The 21,150-nt window shown below is 41.9% G+C and overlaps 1 protein-coding gene across 1 annotated transcript in view; it reads right to left on the bottom strand.

The window, feature by feature from the left end:
* The window catches only part of LOC106565962 (forkhead box protein J3), a 163,130-nt gene extending 143,268 nt beyond the window's left edge, over positions 1-19,862 (bottom strand). The window contains exon 1 of the mRNA XM_014133654.2: positions 19,633-19,862. The gene's annotated coding sequence lies outside the window, so the exon portion shown is untranslated. The remainder of the gene's footprint in view (positions 1-19,632) is intronic.
* Positions 19,863-21,150: the final 1,288 nt, after the last annotated feature.

The raw sequence follows: 21,150 nt of genomic DNA, 5'->3' as shown, positions 1-21,150 counted from the left end.
ACGGAGAGGGTCAGTTCAAGATCAGGCCCTACACCCAAACAAGGGCACTGCGTTCATCCACCTCTGGCCTGCTGGCCCCCCTACCTCTGAGGAAGCACAGTTCCCGCTCAGCCCAGTCAAAACTGTTCGCTGCTCTGGCACCCCAATGGTGGAACAAGCTCCCTCACGACGCCAGGACAGCGGAGTCAATCACCACCGTCCGGAGACACCTGAAACCCCACCTCTTCAAGGAATACCTGGGATAGGATAAAGTAATCCTTCTAACCCCCCCCCCCTTAAAAGATTTAGATGCACTATTGTAAAGTGGTTGTCCCACTGGATATCATAAGGTGAATGCACCAATTTGTAAGTCGCTCTGGATAAGAGCGTCTGTTAAATGACTTAAATGTAATGTAAATGTAAGATCTGAGCCGAGAGAGCTGGTTGCAGGATGGTAGATTATGGTGTCTGCTGAAGATCTTGTAGGGGGCAAGTCTGGGAACCAGCCTGAGTCTTATAGCCACTGGACTTCTCTTCCACTCTGCGTAACACCCACTTGGGTGATGCCTCAGTAGCTCTCGGCACCAGAAAGATCACCACAAAGTTGAGAACAGTAGCCAGTTGTCCACACTACAAACCACCTGCCTCAGCACTGCTGCAGTCCTCTAGCTGCCACTCCTCAAATGATGCTCTTAGAAGGCCAGGAATAGGCATCCAGGTGAAACAAGAAAGCTGATACTGTATCCAGATGCATTTTTCAAAACAAAAACATTAGCCATTTAGCTATAATATCCCAATATGTAATTGTATAGATATTCTACCCTATCATTAAAGTACAGTGTACCATTATGGCTTAAAATGAGTTAGATGCTGACATTTCTGGAATTGGCTTCAGGAGGGAGAGCCAATATAACATTTTATAATTTGTTGCTAATGAGATATTACATCCGTGCCTCAGCGATAATGAAGGGAATCCTCCGAGGTGACTACCATGCTGAAACAGCCTTTAGGTGCTTAGATCCAAAAATGGGTTTAACTACATTTTAATTGACTTATATTTACCCACACTGTATTCTCCTGCAAATATATATATAAATAAATAGGTCTCTCTGGCACTCCTAGAAGACTTAAATAGGTCACTCAGTCTCCTGTGAGTCACTGATCCTGGCAAGAGACCAAATAGTGCTGTTACAGAGAAGACAGACTGGGGCCTAATGATCGACACTGAACGTTATCAACACTGTGTCATTCCAATTATTTAATTACACACTAATAGCATTTTATAAAGTTGACATATGCTACACAACAATGACTACTTCACATATTGTTGAAAACTAAACAGTAGCCTAATAGAATTTCCCTGTGGTAAAGAAAATCAGCCTAGGCTTCCAGGTTGGTGGATGTGTGTATAGGCCTGTTGCACAAAACGTACCACAGTGCAAGCTTTTATGAAGGAATCTCTTCATTCCAGCACTAGACAAAGTTGACACCACACCAAAGTCCTCCAAAGACTGAGGCAGTCATTTGTTCAGACAGGACCAGCAGGCTAACGTAGCCCTGCCAAGGTTGGTGGCGGGGCTGGGATTCCAGGCAGTCAGTTTACGAGGGGATAACCCACTGTCTGTCATGTCAGCCACCTGGGTTCGGCCATTCTGTAGCACCATCGATCTGCCTCACCACACACCCAATCGCCGACACACTAACGCTTAAGTACATTATGGGCCATTGGCACAGACCCAGTCACTGCAGTACACTGTAGCCATCCTGCCCCTCCCCTCTTATTCATCCACTCCGAGGGATAAGCACAAAGGCCAGAGGAAGTATGACTCATCTTAGTAACAAGATGCATTCTTCAGAAATCTCCACAGACGTGTTGTTTGCTAAGTGAGGAGCAGCTAGTGAATGTAGTGGTATGGGGTTAGCAGAGTGAGTGAGTGCAGAGAGACCGCAAGAAAGAGAAAGCAGAGGTAGGGAGGGAGAGAACAGAGAGAGAACGAAGAGGGTGGGACTGGCGGGGGAAGAGTCATCACTCATTATGTCGCTTACAGCTCCACAGATCAACGTTCCCTCTCAAACCCCGCTGATATATTCCTTGGCTTCATTCTGGGATTTTCTGAATCACAGACGAAGCCATGTGCACATGAACTACATGAAGAGTAATTTATTGGAGTTTGAGAGACAACATAGCGGGGCGACAACGTCGTTCTGCTGAGCAGGCAGAAAACGTTGAGGCACAGGGAAAATAAATATGTAAATCATTGTGTTGAGACGTCGAGCCTAACACACGTGCAACCCCCACACCGTCCCAAATAATCCATCTGCAAAACTTTGCCATCAATAAAGAGCATGAGCCTCGCACCACATCTCTCTCTCACACACAGAGTCCACAACGTTGATGAAAAAGCTCAAATTAAAAGTGCCAATATTTTTGATCTGGTCTGCATTAGCATTGAGCGAGCTAGAGATAATATGCAGAGGGAGAAGACACTGGGCCCGGCTGAGTGAAGCTACTATGTAGACTAGTTTGGTTTAACAGAAGCCTAACTGGTTCAACTAGGACAGTCACAGTGAGTAGTCTCCACATACTACTACTAACCCATTTAGCCTGACTCAAATCAGGAACAAAACATTTCATTCAACTGAGCCTCCTTTTCCTCACCGAACAGAGTCTGGCAGTATAAACACACACAAAATTATCCCACGCACATGTACAGGCACCAGGATATCCATTAGCCAAAAAATGCCATCTTTCGGCAAAAACAAATAAAAAGCGATAAATAGCTGCCGGCCAAATTGTTCCGGGAGAAGAAAAAATAAAGTGTGTTGGTCAGGTAAGATCAACATATCCGCCAGTGTCAAGTATATTATAAAGATTTGGAATGGCTTGATAAAATAGAGTAATGATGTGTATCATGCGCAATTGGTGCATTTCAGTTGAGCTTAGTCTGTAGCACGTGGAACCTAAACACTGTTGCCAACTGTTCACATCGGAGAGTTCCAATGCTGCAATCACTAGGCAGCAACTGCCTATAACAGCAAACCATTATCAATAAGTCACGTATAACACACAACACGATAGTTCCAACTACAATAAACATAACATTTATTAACATCATCCAGTACAACTGGAAAAAGATGGATATAATTTGAGCTTTGGAAACAAGTGCTTTCATACAGTTGAAGTGGGAAGTTTACATACACCTTAGCCAAATACATTTACACTCAGTTTTTCACAATTCCTGACAGTTAGGATCACCACTTTATTTAAGAATGTGAAATGTCAGAATAATAGTAGAGAGAATAATTTATTTCAGCTTTTATTTTTTTAACCACATTCCCAGTGGGTCAGAAGTTTACATACACTCAATCAGTATTTGGTAGCATTGCCTTTAAAAAGTCAAACATTTCAGGTAGCCTTCCCACAATAAGTTGGGTGAATTTTGGCCCATTCCTCCTGACAGAGCTGGTGTAACTGAGTCAGGTTTGTAGGCCTCCTTGCTCGCACACACTTTTTCAGTTCTGCCCACAAATTTTCTATAGGATTGAGGTCAGGGCTTTGTGATGTCCACTCCAATACCTTGACTTCGTTGTCCTTAAGCCATTTTGCCACAATGTTGGAAGTATGCTTGGGGTCATTGTCCATTTGGAAGACCAATTTGCGACCAAGCTTTCTGACTGTTGTCTTGAGATGTCGCTTCAATATATCCACATGCTTTTTCTTCCTCATGATGCTGTCTATTTTGCGAAGTGTTATATTTTTGTTTAGTTTTTACTGTGGATATAGATACTTTTGTACCCGTTTCCTCCAGCATCTTCACAAGGTCTGTTGCTGTTGTTCTGGGATTGATTTGCACTTTTCACACCAAAGTAAGTTAATCTCTAGGAGACAGAACGCGTCTCCTTCCTGAGCGGTATGATGGCTGCGTGGTCCCATTGTGTTTATATTTGCGTACTATTGTTTGTACAGATGAACGTGGGACCTTCAGGCGTTTGGAAATTGCTCCCAATGATGAACCAGACTTGTGGAGGTCTACAATTCTTTTTCTGAGGTCTTCACTAATTTCTTTTGATGTTCCCATAATGTCAAGCAAAAAGGCACTGCGTTTGAAAGTAGGCCTTGAAATACATCCACAGGTACACCTCCAATTGACTCAAATTATGTCAATTAGCCTATCAGAAGATTCTAAAGCCATGACATCATTTTCTGGAATTTTCCAAGCTGTTTAAAGGCACAGTCAACTTAGTTTATGTAAACTTCTGACCCACTGGAATTGTGATACAGTGAATTATTAGTGAAATAATCTGTCTGTAAACAATTGTTGGAAAAATTACTTGGGTCTTGCACAAAGTAGATGTCCTAACCGACTTGCCAAAACTATAGTTTGTTAACAAGAAATCTGGTTGAAAAACAAGTTTTAATGACTCCAACCTAAGTATATGTAAACTTCTGACTTCAACTGTAAATGCATGGCGCGGTTCTCATTTCACAGGAGCATTGAAGAATAAGCTCTCTCTCAATGAACCAGCCTTGACATAATTTCAGTACTTACATATCGAATTTGATTGACCAACATCAATTTTTTTTTAAATGATTAAAATAATTTGGTGTCTGCCTAGACTGTCCTCTTTCCACTGCTTTGGGGCTGAATCGCAGCTGGACTGGGGAGTGGGGCGGGCTGGCCAAGTCATGGCTAGAAGGGATCCAGCTTTTGTCAAATGCAAAAAAACTAAAAAACTACTCATTTTAGCTAACCGTAACCCTTCTCCTAACCTTAACCTAAACCTCCTAACCTGCTGCGTAAGTTCTCCTAAGCCGCTACGAAAAGACAAATCCAACGTTAATTTGACAAAAGCTGGACCCCTTCTAGCCATGACATGGTGTTGGTAGCTATGTTTTGCTATTCATTAGACCTAATTAAAATGCTTACGCCAAGGTTAAATTAAATGACAGGCCTAGATTGTATTTGGAAACAGCTGTGTTTTATTAATTAAAAAAGGTTCATAGAAATAGCCGATAGGACAGGTCGTTCGCAAATTATATTATGCAAATATTATATTTTGATGTTGTGTTTTATTACTGTGTAGGCATCGTGTTCTTCTAGGCTAAATGTTTTTCCTCTTTAAATGACATTCATGATTTATAGCAAATGGCAATGTTTTGTTTTTCAATAAAACCTTTGTTCTACTTTATTACAACTTTACAGGTTCATTTCTGTTAAGATGAATTACAATAATTTAAATAGGATTTTGACCGCAACCGGCAACTGGCCCAGCGTCATCCGGGTTAGGGGAGAGTTTGACCGGCTGGGGGGTCCTTGTACCATTGCGCTCTAGCAACTCCTTGTGGCGGGCCGGGGGCATACACGCTGACTTCGGTTGCCAGCTGGATGGACGGTGTTTCCTCCGATACATTGGTGCAGCTGGCTTCCGGGTTAAGTGAGCAGTGTGTCTAGGAGCAGTGCAGCTTCTAGACGGTGGGGTAGTGTTTCACATGGCTGCCGACCGGCGCCTCTCCCGAGTCCGTACGGGAGTTGTAGCGATGGGACAAGACTAACTACCAATTTGATATCACGAAAATTGGGGAGAAAAACGGTTAAAAAGTAAAAAGATATAAAAACAACGTGATTCTGAGTACCGTGGGTGGACGCCCTAATGGGTTGCACACCCAATGAATATGGATGTCTGGGAACTTACAATCTTGCTGGTCACGTTGTCCGGGGCCAAATTTCCCAAATGGAAACCTCGACAGGCACACAACCTCTAGTGCACGTACACACCTCGATGGACATTGGAATAACAATGCTATTAACGGTCCCAGCAACAGACTTGACCACAACTTTGTTTTGGGATGAAGATCAACAGACCATCTTAAGCAAGTTATTAAGCCATTTAACTTGGGTAGTGACATTTGCATTTAGCTGAGAGTGCATAAGCTAGCCACTAATTAAAATGGATACTAAATAGAATGATGAGCTGTGTAAGCTTAGCAAAATCCTTCACCAGCACTGAGCACAGAAGTCTCTTAAGAGTGGAAATCGTATAGGCATATCAATTGTTTCTACTGAGCCTAGGACAAAAAAAGCAAAGAAGAATATGCTGGTCCTGTAATAGGCTATCACAGCTCAAGGACACAAGGTACTAGGGTTGTGTGATATTTAGCAGGTCGAGAGTCTCAAGTTCCTTGGTGTCCACATCACCAACGAACTATCATGGTCCAAACATATCAAGACAGTCATGAAGAGGGCACAACAAAACCTTTCCCCCTTAGGACACTGAAAATATTTGCATGGGTCCCCAGATCCTCAAAAGGTTCTACAGCTGCACCATCGAGGGCATCTTGACTAGTTGCATCACGGCCTGGTACGGCAACTGCTCGGCATCTGACCGTAAGGTGCTACAGAGGGTAGTGCATATGGCCCAGTACATCACTGGGGCCAAGCTTCCTGCCATCCAGGACCTATATACTAGATGGTGTCAGAGGAAAGCCCATAGAATTGTCATAGACTGTTTTCTCTGCTGCCGCATGGCAAGTGGTACCGGAGCGCCAAGTCTAGGACCAAAAGGCTCCTCAAAAGCTTCTATCCCCAAGCCATAAGACTGCTGAACAAGTCATAAAAATCTCCACCGGACAACTCACATTGACCCCCCCTCTTTTTGTACACTGCTGCTACTTGCTGTTGTTTGTTACCTATGCATAGTCACTTCGCCCCCACCTACATGTACAGATGACCTCAACTAGCCTGTACCCTGCACACTGACTCGGTACCGGTGCCCCCTGTATATAGCCTTGTTATTGTTATTCTTATTTTCGTCTACCTGGTAAATATTTTCTTCTTGAACTGCACTGTTGGTTAAGGGCTTGTAAGTAAGCATTTCACGGTAAAGTCTACACTTGTTGTATTCGGCGCATGTGACAAATAAAAACTTTGATTTTAAATTTGTGAAGACCTCTACTACGATATGCTACTCCAAATATCGCGATATCCGATATATTTCACTTTGCGCCGTTAATTAATGACTAAATCATTCCAGACAGCAATTTTCATGCTAACAGATACCCATAGACTTCATCATTGCACTAAATGCCAGTTAGCATTTGCTCGTGAAACTACCTGTAACTTCCTTCATACTAGACAGACATAAAAATGGTTTCCACTAGTTCATCTGACTCTGGCCATGTAGATAAAGGGCCTCATTGACAAAATCCCAAAAATATTCAAAGGGTATTTTCCATCTGTGTCACATAAAACCTCTCACATGAGGGGTTCTTTTGAGAACTGGTGTTTACCCACTAATTGCATTTTGGAACATTTGCAGGTGTAGCCTACTGCCATGTGCATATTGCTACGCATATAATGTGAAGAAATAGTTCAACATTCTAAAACGTTACATCAGCATCATTGCGTTTGAATTGTTTATTTTATAGTTTTTTTACGTACAGCGTATGAATTTAGGATATATTGCCCCACAACTGTCCGTCTGGAATATTTATTTCTCGCACAGAACAAGCTGACCAATATAACGGGTAAACTTTTCTACTAATGGGAGATAGTAGATTGACATGATTTCACTGTTCGGTACTTGTTGGCTGAGGAAAATTAAATGTGGACAGATTTTGCCACGTAGCCTAGCAGTTAAGAGAGTTGGGCCAGTAACCAAAAGGCCGCTGGTTGGAATCCCCGAGCCGACTAGGTGAACAATCTGTTGATGTGCCCTTGAGCAAGGCACTTTCCCCCCTTCTACTATTCATTTAACCTTTATTTAACTAGGCAAGTCAGTTAAGAACTAATTCTCATTTACAATGACAGCCTACCCTTAACTCTAATTGCTCCTGTGAATCTCCCTGGATAAGATCGTCTGCTAAATGACTAATGTAAATGTAATCTTCAACGTGCGCCTCGGAATTTAATAAGGACGCACGCCGTTGCATCCCCCTGTGAAAAGGACCAAGTCACATGACGGGTATTGGCTAATAACAATTTAGATATCTGAGAAAGCCATGTAAGTGAGAGGTGCTATGGAGCACAGCGATTGGCAGCTGGGAGATGCAAATGAACATTATTATATCCGGCCCAAGGACGCAACGAGCATTCATTATTGTGGGCCTTACGGCCACACAAAGGAGCATGGCCGTCGATGCCGCCAGGGAATTTGAGGCCTGGCACCATGGGTACATTTTTTCATTTTATTTTCATGTGTATCTGAACAAAATGTTTTGATTATTCTGGGCAAGAAGATGAATTAAATCACCACACACACACACATTTATTTTACTGATCCATGTCCACAAAAAATTTCTGGGCGAATTTGACACCGTACGTTCAGTCAACACACATATAGCCTCTATTCAGCCTAGTTTATTGGGGAGAGGGAGCGACTGTGAGAGTTAGGCAGTGTATTGCTAGATGAATAAAAAATTAAAGTGTTGTGCTTCAGTAAACTCGCTCTCCATCCCGTGAGGAGAAGGTGGTGGTGGTGGTGGTGGGGGGGGGGGCTTTTGAAAACTCTGAACCAGTGCTGCATTCCCACATCCAGTGAGGGGCTCTTTAAAAATTCATTAATTTACAGCGAAAATAGATTAAAGCGCCCAGCTGAGCAAAACTCAAAATTTGGCTCCTGAATAACATTAATGATAAAACATCTCCCACAAGCAATGGGGGTTTCGCCTGAGGAAAAAAGTGCTGGCTTTCTTTCACCTTACAGCACCTTGAGAATAATTTATTTTTAATCATTACTAAAATAATGTGTTTCTAATTGTAATTTTTAATTATGACTTTCCTTAGATTCAAAACAGCTGAGTAAAAACTGAAAAAAACTCATTAAAATCCATCCTAGAAACTGCCGTTTCCCATAATGCTCTGCCAATGTCAATCTATTCACCATTTGATATTAAGGCTTCAGAGCGTTCAAATGACAGCTGCTGAAGGCCCCCCAAAAACGCCTGGAACTGCAGTTACTGTAATTGCGCCGGCCAGCACTAAACGAGGTTCACTTAAGTGCAATTATCCCCCTCTGATCTTTCACATAAAGAGATGTCTTTAACATGGAGAAGTGGGCTCACACAATATGACTGCAAACAAGATTAAAATTGGAATCAGGGAGGCATTTCCATTACATGAATGGCTTCATAGCCAACTTGCATTCTAGTGATGCACAGCAATGCTAATGAAGACTGAGCTAGTCCCATCTCACAAACACCAAAACCAAGAGCACAAACTTCATACTGGATCAGAGCAGAACATGGGAGAGATTTCAAACAAACCGTTGAGTCAGTTAGGCCTGAGCTTGTTCAGAGAGCCTGCCTCCCTTCAACAATCACCATCATAGTAACAAACAGAGGAGCATGTTTGTGGCCACCCAATCCACAGGGGAGAAGAGTCTTGTAGTAGAGGAACAACACGCAAAGCACGGGGAAAAAAATAGGTATTTTCAGGCAAACATGACTCTGGGATAAAATAGAAGCATAGGCCATGTGTTATATAAATAAAAACATGTTTAATCAATAAGGACACTGCACCACCTTATTGCAAGTCGATTGAAGACCGTCTATTGCCCTCTAAACTTGTACTGCCGTCAGTCAGCCATCACTAAAAGAATAGCCCGGCCTATGACATATCGGATTATGATGGCTTATATTTTGGTGTCCGACTGCTTGGGCTTGTCTGTGGATAGCCTACCTGTTGGGCTCAGTCTGTCCGCATCAGACTGGTACGTTCAGCCTGCCTGTTGGGCTCAGTCTGTCCGCATCAGACTGGTACGTTCAGCCTACCTGTTGGGCTCAGTCTGTCCGCATCAGACTGGTACGTTCAGCCTACCTGTTGGGCTCAGTCTGTCCGCATCAGACTGGTACGTTCAGCCTGCCTGTTGGGCTCAGTCTGTCCGCATCAGACTGGTACGTTCAGCCTGCCTGTTGGGCTCAGTCTGTCCGCATCAGACTGGTACGTTCAGCCTGCCTGTTGGGCTCAGTCTGTCCGCATCAGACTGGTACGTTCAGCCTGCCTGTTGGGCTCAGTCTGTCCGCATCAGACTGGTACGTTCAGCCTGCCTGTTGGGCTCAGTCTGTCCGCATCAGACTGGTACGTTCAGCCTGCCTGTTGGGCTCAGTCTGTCCGATCCCTGGGCAGCATCAGACTGGTCAGTCTGTCCGATCCCTGGGCAGCATTAGACTGGTACGTTCAGCCTGCCTGTTGGGCTCAGTCTGTCCGATCCCTGGGCAGCATCAGACTGGTCAGTCTGTCTGATCCCTGGGCAGCATCAGACTGGTACGTTCAGCCTGCCTGGCCAGGGGCTTAACTAGCACCAGCAGTCTGATATCTGCGTCTCACGGACTTCCATTTGAATAATCACTTCAACAAGGGAAGAAATTAAAAAGCCTATCAGTGAGACGGGGCTAAGCACAGGGCCACAGCTGAATTCCAAATGAGCTGCTGGTATGTGAAAGGTGAGAGACCGGCTCTTAGGTCAGCTTTGTCAATATGGAGACACTACCCACCTCTCTATAAAATGGTGTCATAATCTTATTATGCTTATTCAAGAAAGACCACAATATTCAACAATGGGAAATCACAATTTTATGAAATGCAAAACCTGTCAAATGCAGTATTTGCAGGCAGAGAAGATGAATACCCTAAGCCACTGAACAAGCTCCAAACGCCAGAAAAAGTTATTTTGTTTCATTCCAGAAAAATGTCAGAACAGAGGTTTGTTGCAGCACTGTTAGGCACAGCTGGAGAATGGCTTCGCTTCACAAATGTAGGCTGAAACCTCAATCAACGCTGCACAAAGAAAATCTCAAAATTGAGGCGTAATGCAGGTCTTCCACACAGGGCTCTGAAAAGACAGAAGGCAGCCTCAAGCATAAACCATCAGCACACTGCATAGATATTCATATTCAAGCATAAACCATCAGCACACTGCATAGATATTCATATTCAAGCATAAACCATCAGCACACTGCATAGATATTCCCATCCCTGATCACAAGAAAACTACTCAACCAACTACTCAACCATCAGCACACTGCATAGATATTCCCATCCCTGATCACAAGAAAACTACTCAACCAACTACTCAACCATCAGCACACTGCATAGATATTCCCATCCCTGATCACAAGAAAACCTGCCCATCTAGTTTGTGAGGAATGGAATCTTTCATTCAATGACAGTAAAGTGCTAAGTGGATGGGCGAAATAACCCCTTTCAACATCCTGGTATTATTTGTGGAATGCTTATGTATTGCAGATTTAACAGCATGGTGCTTGCTTATGGCTTCCAGGGGAATTAAGTTGTGTCTCACCTCCTCAAAATGCAGCACATCATAATTTATCATTGTTTTATTTATTGCGTTTTTATTCTACCTTATGTTATTTTTGTACGACACTGATATTGATTACCGCGTTGTTGGGTTTAGAGCTAGCAAGAAAGGCATTTCACTGTACTTGTGCACGTGATATTAAAACATCCTTGGATGGAAATAGTTACAAACAGACCGAACAAGCAGCTGCTGTGTCTCTACTTCCTCAACTGCCGTTAAGTCAATTTATCCATGCTTGATATATATAAAATAAAGATTAGTCCTACAATATTGTACTCAAAGGTGAAATCCTTAAAATGACAAGTGGATAAATTTAATTACACATGGCATCTAAGAGTTGTCTAATTTCATGCAAATACAAACATTGTAGCCAATACTGTTCAAAATGTCTAGGCTCCATGGTCCAAACATTTGAATAGATAAGGGATATGAAAATCCTCAACAGCATAATGGTGAAGTCTTTGATGCACTGACTGATGGGCTAATTTCACAATGCTCTGAGAACGGTTCGGTGCCCACAGCCGCAACAATACTGCATCCTGCTGCACTCTCTCTCCCTCTACTATCCAGTCATCCAGAAACAACTCATTCACCATTCACGCATTTCTTTCAGAGCACATCAAGTGAGAAATTCACATTTAAAAATTCTATCTGCATGTTGTGTGCACCTAATGATAAGTTGTGGATGCCACAGTCTAATAAATATCATAAAAGCGGATGAAAACAGATTACGTTACAACCTAAAAGCAGACCCATTCCTGGACTCAAGACTCAAACTGTGGACAGCATGTAAGGATTATACAATATTGTTCTGAAAGAGAAATCGGGACAATAAAGAACATGTTTCTATAGTAGGGAGAAGATAGGCTGCACTTAACCTCCTGCTAAAAGGTATGACCATATTAGAAACCTATTTCCACCAAAACACATAGACCCCCAGACTTTGAGAACAAAGCATATATAAGTTTATCACTGTTAGACAAAATACAGCAATGTGCAATCAAAGCAGCAAGATTTGTGATCAGTTACCAAGAAAACAGGGCAACAAGTGGAGCACAAACAAGACTGTCAAATAGGCCTGTCCTGACAAAAAAACCTTGGTCGACCAAGAGTAATCTGTTCTTTCGACCAAGCAATTGGTCAACATTTTTTAAACTGATCATTTTCCATATATTGACACACCCAATGTTTGAATAAAATCAACTACATGTAGGCTACTGAGCTTGTCTGATGCGTTAAGCGCAGTGATAAAAAATGAAGACATTTCTAAAGAGGGAGCAAGAGATCAATATAGCCTAACCAGAAGGGAAAAAAACCTGTCCCTGACTGCTGGCCTTCGCAGATCCTGTGTTATGCTCCTGAAGTTACCGGTAATAGGCTACACCAACGGTCAGCAACCTTTTCCACTTGGAGTGCCAAGATATTCGACCATTTCTACTGATTCGCATGCCAGTTATGATTTTCATATGCACATTTTTGTGGAACAGTTTAATTTAAATCTCAGAATCAATGTCAGGTGGTTAATCAAAATTCCAAATGAAAATAATACAAATATAAAAACTTAAAGATAAAAAAGGTTAAATAAATAAAAAGTTGCCAATATGAAAAAACTACGTAAAGCCAACAAACAAAAACATTGCAGCCCGCAGGTAGGAAATATCCTGGCTACACATGGTCTGCTGGGAACTTGAAACATTGTATCAACTATTGTATTAACTTGAAGCTTGTGCGAGCAAACTTGCTACATTGTATAAAATATTCCGAGTTTCCAGTGCCAATGAGTTCTGGACAGACAGGCTATTATGCACAACGGTTAAGAAATCAGGTAGGCCCATTTTATGACGTTTCCACTGGATCAGAGCATGACTTTTTTCCCCCTTTCATGCCGAGGTGTAATCAAAAGGGGAGAGAGCTGGAAAGATTTTTTAAATAAGCTACGTTGAGGAACTATTTTCATTCTCCATGGATTCAAAAAATAGACCAAGAAAAACATTACTTGAGAAGCTCCACAGTGATGTTGAGTTATAGCATCAGATCCCCAAATGAAAGGTTGACCGATTAATCGGAATGGCCGATTAATTAGGGCCGATTTCAAGTTTTCGTAACAATCGATAATTGGAATTTATGGCCACCGATTTTAAAATGTATTTATTTATTTCAATGATTTTTTTTTACACATTTATTTAACTAGGCAAGTGAGATTAAGAACACATTCTTATTTTCAATGACGGCCTAGGAACGGGGGTTAACTGCCTTGTTCAGGGGGGATTCGGGGATTCGTTTTTGCAACCTTGGTTACTAGTCCAACGCTCTAACCACCTGGCTTACATTACACTCCACAAGATGAGATGATAGTTTCCGGATTCGACCATATTAAATGACCAAAGGCTCATATTTCTGTGTGTTTATTATGTTATAATTAAGTCTATGATTTGATAGAGCAGTCTGAGCAATGGTAGGCACCAGCAGGCTCGTAAGCATTCATTCAGACAGCACTTTCGTGCATTTTGCCAGCAGCTCTTCGCTGTGTTTCAAGCTGTTTATGACTTCAAGCCGGGTGGGTTTGTGGAACGTTCCAACAGGAATCTATTCCAAAAACTTCGTAAACAACAAGGTTGCCAAAAAACAATGCATACAAAGTTGTATAGCTACAGAATAAGATACCGGGTAGTGAGTGGTCTATTTCATTGCGTTTTTCACTCATCACGTTTATTCCGAAAAATGTCTGTCCTCACTCTGGTTGCCTATAGACAAACATTAAGAATAAGCTACGTGGTGAGGTGATGCCTATTCGGCAGCTAGTTAGCTAGGTTTGTATGCGTTGCTACTTTGTATGCGTTGTTGGTTGGCAACCTTTTACTTTACGTTTTTTGGAACAGATTCCTTTTGGAACGTTCCACAAATTATACCCACCCCTTCAAGCCTGTCAACTCCCAAGATTAGGCTGGTGTAACCGATGTGAAATGGCTAGCTAGTTAGCGGGGTATGCGCTAATAGCGTTTCAAACATCATTCGCTCTGACACTTGGGGTAGTTGTTTCCCTTCCTCTACATGGGTAACGCTGCTTCGAGGGTGGCTGTTGTCGATGTGTTCCTGGTTGGAGCCCAGGTAGGAGCGAGGAGAGGGACGGAAGCTATACTGTTACACTGGCAATACTAAAGTGCCTATAAGAACATCCAATAGTCAAAGGTATATGAAATACAAATCGTATAGAGAGAAATAGTCCTATAATAACTACAACCTAAAACTTCTTACCTGGGAATATTGAAGACTCATGTTAAAAGGAACCACCAGCTTTCATATGTTCTCATGTTCTGAGCAAGGAACTTAAACGTTAGCTTTCTTACATGGCAAATATTGCACTTTTACTTTCTTCTCCAACACATTGTTTTTGCAGTATTTAAACCAAATTGAACATGTTTCATTATTTATTTGAGGCTAAATAGATTTTATTGATGTATTATATTAAGTTAAAATAAGTGTTCATTCAGTATTGTTGTAATTGTCATTATTACAAAAAATAATAAATACATATTTTTTTTTTTATCTAAAAAAATACAAATCGGCCGATTAATCGGCATCGGCTTTTTTGGGTCCTCCAATAAATCGGTATCGGCGTTGAAAAATCATAATCGGTCGACCTCTACCCCAAACGGGCACACTTATAGGCCTACACTTGCCCTACTTTTACATGCGTAATCAGGTTTGTGTCCTTACTCAAGATAGATAGGAGCGCTCCAAACAAAAGACAATCAATTGACAACTGCTAAATGGAATAAAATATTCCAAAACTTCTCACCAGCGTAGCCTAGGTTGTGCTCTCTGCAAACAACGTGTCCACTCCTACAATGACATCAACAAGACAAATAATAACAATAAATGTAATGCAAATTACAGTAACCAAACCATCATTGTAGATGAGAAATGGACGGGAATTAACAGTAAATGTACTACTGGTGATACTAGTGTGCCAACCCCGCGGTCTCTGCAACGGATTAGTCTACTCAGGCAGGCATGAATCAGACATGTCTCGTACCATATTTTTTTGTTTTATATATTTGAAACTGCACGAATAAAAATCTTGGTCAACCAACAGCCTATCGACCAAACAATCAACCAGTGGACTAAATGGGGTCAGCCCTATGCTAAATACAACCAATATATCTGTTTCCTTAGCTTCATACAATAACTATCTACACATTGTTCAAAAAACACATAGCTGATAATATAACATTTGAAATGTCTTTATCCTTTTGAAACAATGGGTGTTTCTCAGAAATGCTTACTACTGTGCTCCGAGCATGCAAATTGGATTACAAGAGGGTCTGAGTACGAGTCCAAATCAAAGTACGCGAAGCAGAGCATGAGGGCATTTCTCGAATGCGTACTCCGTTTATACATATTTTGATTCACGCATTCATGCAAGCGTCAGTGGAAAGTATGTAAAGAAATGACGCAACCATGTAAAAAAAAAATGTATGCAACATTTCTTGAAATCAGTGGCGGACATTTGAGCTGAAGTGAGAGAAAATACACTCCGACTTCAGAATGAAATGTTGCCTATTCCCATCTCATATGTTGTTGCCTATTCCCATCTCATATGTTGTTGCCTATTCCCATCTCATATGTTGTTGCCTATTCCCATCTCATATGTTGTTGCCTATTCCCATCTCATATGTTGTTGCCTGACTACAATATTTTATCTTGATACATTAATAAATACATGCTGTGTTAATTTTGTAATGTTTACCTGCCTACATACTGTGGATAGCAAGCCCATAATAAGTCAATAGGGCTAACTGGATAGCTACTAGTACTGTTAGCTAGCCAGATAGCCACAAAGAATTGTTAGTTAGCTATCCACATTCTGTTTCGTCTGTTTTTGCCATTGTCCTGGCTGGAAGAAGGTTCAATGAATGGGGAGGTGAAGCGTGAGGTAATACAGTAGGGGGGAGTGCGAGCGCATCTCAAATGTATTGTTTTACGCGTTCTCCACACTCTTGTCCTCAAGAGAACGTGGTCGAAGAATGCACTCGGAGCATGAGTGCGAGGTGCACGGCAGTGTGCATATTGAGAAAGACCCCTTTATGATTGCAATGTTTACTGTACATTGTTATGTTTTTTGTTTCTCACTTTTGTTCATTTCACTTGTTTTGACAATGTAAACATATGTTTCCCATACAAATAAAGCCCACTTCAATTTAATTGAGAGAGAGCACAGACAGATTAATGGTAATGGTAATCCCATTTTCACTACTACTATTAATACCTTATTGCTGTTGGTCCCACCATTTTTTCAATGCAAGTCATTTAACTTGCCAAGTCAAAGTCGACTGAATTGAGAGAGAAAGAGAGAACTTTGAGGCCACATTGCATGATGGTTGTCTCATCATCCACATTTGAATAGCCCTCCCCATTACTGTTCAGCAAAACAACTGTACTACGGGGAATTGGACACTGACTAAAATACCTATTTAGAAAAAAAGTCTAATGGGACCAAAGGCTTACTTAATCCTGAAATGTTCATCCCTAACTATAACATCTTCCGACAAGAAAGAACTGTCAAAAGGGGCGGAGTTGCAATCTACTGCAGAGATAGCCTGCAGAGTTCTGTCATACTATCCAGGTCTGTGCCCAAACAATTCAAGCCTCTACTTTTAAAAATTTGCCTTTCCAGAAATAAGTCTCTCACCGTTGCCGCTTGTTATAGACCCACCGCAGCCACTAGCTGTGCCCTGGACACCATATTTGAATTGATTGCCCCCCATCTATCTTCAGAGTTCGTACTGTTAGGTGACCTAAACTGGGATATGCTTAACACCCCGGCCGTCCTACAATCTAAGCTAGACGCCCTCAATCTCACTCAAATTATTAAGGAACCTACAAAGGTACAATCCGTAACCATGGGCACCCTCTTAGATATCATCCTGACCAACCTGCCCTCTAAATACACCTCTGCTGTCTTCAACCAGGATCTCAGCGATCACTGCCTGTGTGCGTAATGGGACTGCGGTCAAACGACCACCCCTCATCACTGTCAAACGCTCCCTAAAGCACTTCAGCGAGCAGGCCTTTCTAATCGACCTGGCCCGGGTATCCTGGAAGGATATTGACCTCATCCTGTCAGTAGAGGATGCCTGGTTGCTCTTTAAAAGTGCTTTCCTCACCATCTTAAATAAGCATGCCCCGTTCAAAAAATGTAGAACTAAGTACAGATATAGCCCTTTGTTCACCCCAGAATTGTGTGCCCTTGACCAGCACAAAAACATCCTGTGCCGTTCTACATTAGCATCGAATAGCCCCCACGATATGCAACTTTTCAGGGAAGTCAAGAACCAATATACTCAGTCAGTTAGGAAAGCCAAGGCTAGCTTTTTCAAACAGAACTTGGGACATTGTAAAGTCCATGGAGAATAAGAGCACCTCCTCCCAGCTGCCCACTGCACTGAGGTTAGGAAACACTGTCACCTCCGATAAATCTACGACAATCGAGAATTTCAATAAGCAATTTTCTACAGCTGGCCATGCTTTTCCACCTGGCTACCCCTACCAACAGTTCAGCACCCCCTGCAGCAACTTGCTCAAGCCCCCCCTCCACTATGCAACCTGGTTTCCGAGCTGGTCATGGGTGTACCTCAGCCACACTCAAGGTCCTAAACGATACCATAACCACCATCGATAAAAGACAGTACTGTACAGCCATCTTCATCGACCTGGCCAAGGCTTTCGACTCTGTCAATCACCACATTCTTATCGGCAGACTCAAAAGCCTTGGTTTCTCAAATTACTGCCTCGCCTGGTTCACCAACTACTTCTCAGATAGAGTTCAGTGTGTCAAATCGGAGGGCCTGTGGTCCGGACCTCTGGCAGTCCCTATGGGGCTGCCACAGGGTTCAATTCTCGGGCCGACTTTTCTCTCTCTCATACACACACGCATACATACATACATACATACATACATACATACATACATACATACATACATACATACATACATGTTGCTGGTGATTCTCTGATCCACTTCTACGCAGACGACACCATTCTGTATACATCTGGCCCTTCTTTGGACACTGTGTTAACAAACCTCCAAACGAGCTTCAGTGCCATACAACAATCCTTCCGTGGACCCCAGTATCTCTACTTGCACATCATCATCTGCACATCTATCACTCCAGTGTAAATGCTACATTTTTATTATTTCACCACTATGGCCTATTTATTGCCTTACCTCCCTACATTTACACACACTGTACATAGATTTTTCTATTGTGTTATTGACTGTACGTTTGTTTATGTGGAACTCTGTGTTGTTGTTTTTGTCACACTGCTTTGCTTTGTCTTGGCCAGGTCGCAGTTGTAAATGAGAACTTGTTCTCAACTGGCCTACCTGGTTAAATAAAAGGTGAAATAAAATAAATGACTCAAGTCATTATTGAAAACAGAACAACTTCAACAGCAGTTTCAGGGCTGCATGTGCATGCAGACAGCACTGTAGCTGCTATTTAAAGAACGGGTGATTAAGACAAACCAGACCTGATCTCTTTTTGTGGGATTAAGTTTCCAAAATTGTGCAAATAAAATACTAGAACCTGAATCAACACAGCCTTGCCCTCAAGTGCTTTCATGATTCTTAGTAGCCAAACTAGCCAGTGACATTTTGCCAATGCATTCGTTTTTTTATTAGACATCAAATTGGATTGTTTTAGACTAGCTACCATCGTTATATGGGGAAATCCCACAATCAGACTACGAACCGCATTCTAACAGTTAATGAGGTGTGAGGGACCAAGTTGACCAACCAGTCAATCTAACCACAGAGCGTGTGACAGTTTGGATTAACCTGAAAATTCCCAAATTATCTTACATTTGCCACTTAACGTTACAGAAGCAAGGCTAAACAGCTGGCTAATATTATAGCTAGCAACACACCATGTCAAAAGAGGTTCGGTTTTCTTCACAACATGGCTTGGTAGCTAGCTAACTGGCTAGTTAAAGATGTGGAAGACGAATGCTAGCTGTCAAAGTTGCTCAGTTATCAATGGTGCTAGCAAGCTAACGTTAGCTAGATAGCTAGCTGTCAAGTTCGAGAGTTATAGCTAGCTAACGTAGCTAAAATGATGACCCATGCTATCATGTTAGTTCATTGGCAACGAGCTACCTGGATCGTTACTAATGATGTCCCCATAGGCTCCGTCCCAGCAAAAAGAAAACTGACAAGAGGCCCTGATTTCTGAACTCAATCCCCAGAACTTCAGTGCAGCTCACTTCCCCATGAAAGTCGTCCATTTCATGGGCCTCAGTTCAACTTCCATTCCCATGTTCTTACAGCTCACTTACCCTGGGTATATATGGTCGTTGCCTTTGTCCAGGGAAGTGTTGAAGTAACTGCCCACTCCTCTTCCACCTGATCTTCAACAAGAAAGTCCCTCAGGTGCCTATTCTCTGGCGTTTGTCCTAGATTAGACCCGCTGTGCCCTCACTGATGTGCCCGTGGTGTCCCTCTTCGGCTTCTCCGCCTTTTCCCTTTCGCCTTCCTCTCGACAACCAACATCCGGGACTCTGTCGTTTGCTACACAAAAATACCCGGAACTACTTCCAACACAATTCGAGAATGATGCCGATTACAAACTGCACTGGCTATATTACTGCACTCTACGATGTACACAGCCACACAAACTAGTCCCCTCCCTGTCGTCTCTCTCTCTCTCTCTCTCTCTCTCTCTCTCTCTGCTACAACTACTTTAATAAAACAACAACAATAATAGCAATAAAACAACACATCATCATTATAACAACACTCATCATTATAATAAAAAAATAGTGTTCTAAGCTATTAATAACCTTACTACAGGAGTTATGACAGTACAACAAGAGGTAATATTTAATTGCAAGAAATTATTAATTTTGCTATTTCCTTGACTTCAGATTATACTGTTGTTAGCAGCATCTATTTTTATTTTATTTTATTTTACCTTTATTTAACTAGGCAAGTCAGTTAAGAACAAATTCTTATTTTCAATGACAGCCTAGGAAAAGTGGGTTAACTGCCTTGTTCAGGGGCAGAACAACAGATTTTTACCTTGTCAGCTCAGGGATTCGATCTTTGGTTACAAGTCCAACGCTCTAACCACTAGGCTACCTGCCTCTAGTCTTCTACATGGAGCACTATCTTAGTAATGTTCACGTTATGAGACATGTATTGACATTTTTGGTCAATTCATACTTTGCTGGAATCAAAAATGTCTGATCACTATTAGTACAGTATATACAGTATTTCAGCTTCCTCATACAGTTTTCGGTTGGAAAACAGAGCCTCCAGTGGGTTCTCATTGAAAATGCTTCACTTGAGCTGCAAACAGGTTGCCAATCATATTTCCCATCACAAATATGTGATGGGAATAAGCAAATGATCTACAATTACATTGTGTGTTGAATCTAGCCATAGCCAAATATGGAGACATAGATACCACGTTGTCAATACAGTAGCTGGTCACTGTGTTATTGTGCGGTTGCCATTTGTTTCACTTCAGGTTAATGTGTAGACTCTTTGTATGTAATCAGAGTAAATCAAATAACATTTTATTTGTCACATGCGCCGAATACAACAGGTGTAGACTTTACGATGCTTACTTACGAGCCCTTTCCCAACAATGTAGTGTAAAGTAAGAAAAACGTGCAAAAAATTGAAAAGGAAATAGTAACACAATAAAATAAGAATAATGAGACTATATACACAAGGAGTACCGGTACCTAGTCAATGCGCAGTGGTACGATGTATTTGAGGTAATTTAGGTATTATGTACACTATCATTCAAAAGTTTGGCTTGGGGGTAGAAGCTGTTTACAAGCCTCTTG

The sequence above is a fragment of the Salmo salar genome, chromosome ssa12 (genome assembly GCF_905237065.1).
Source record: "Salmo salar chromosome ssa12, Ssal_v3.1, whole genome shotgun sequence".
NCBI classification, from domain to species: Eukaryota; Metazoa; Chordata; class Actinopteri; order Salmoniformes; family Salmonidae; genus Salmo; species Salmo salar.
This window is presented reverse-complemented; position numbering and strand designations above follow the sequence as displayed.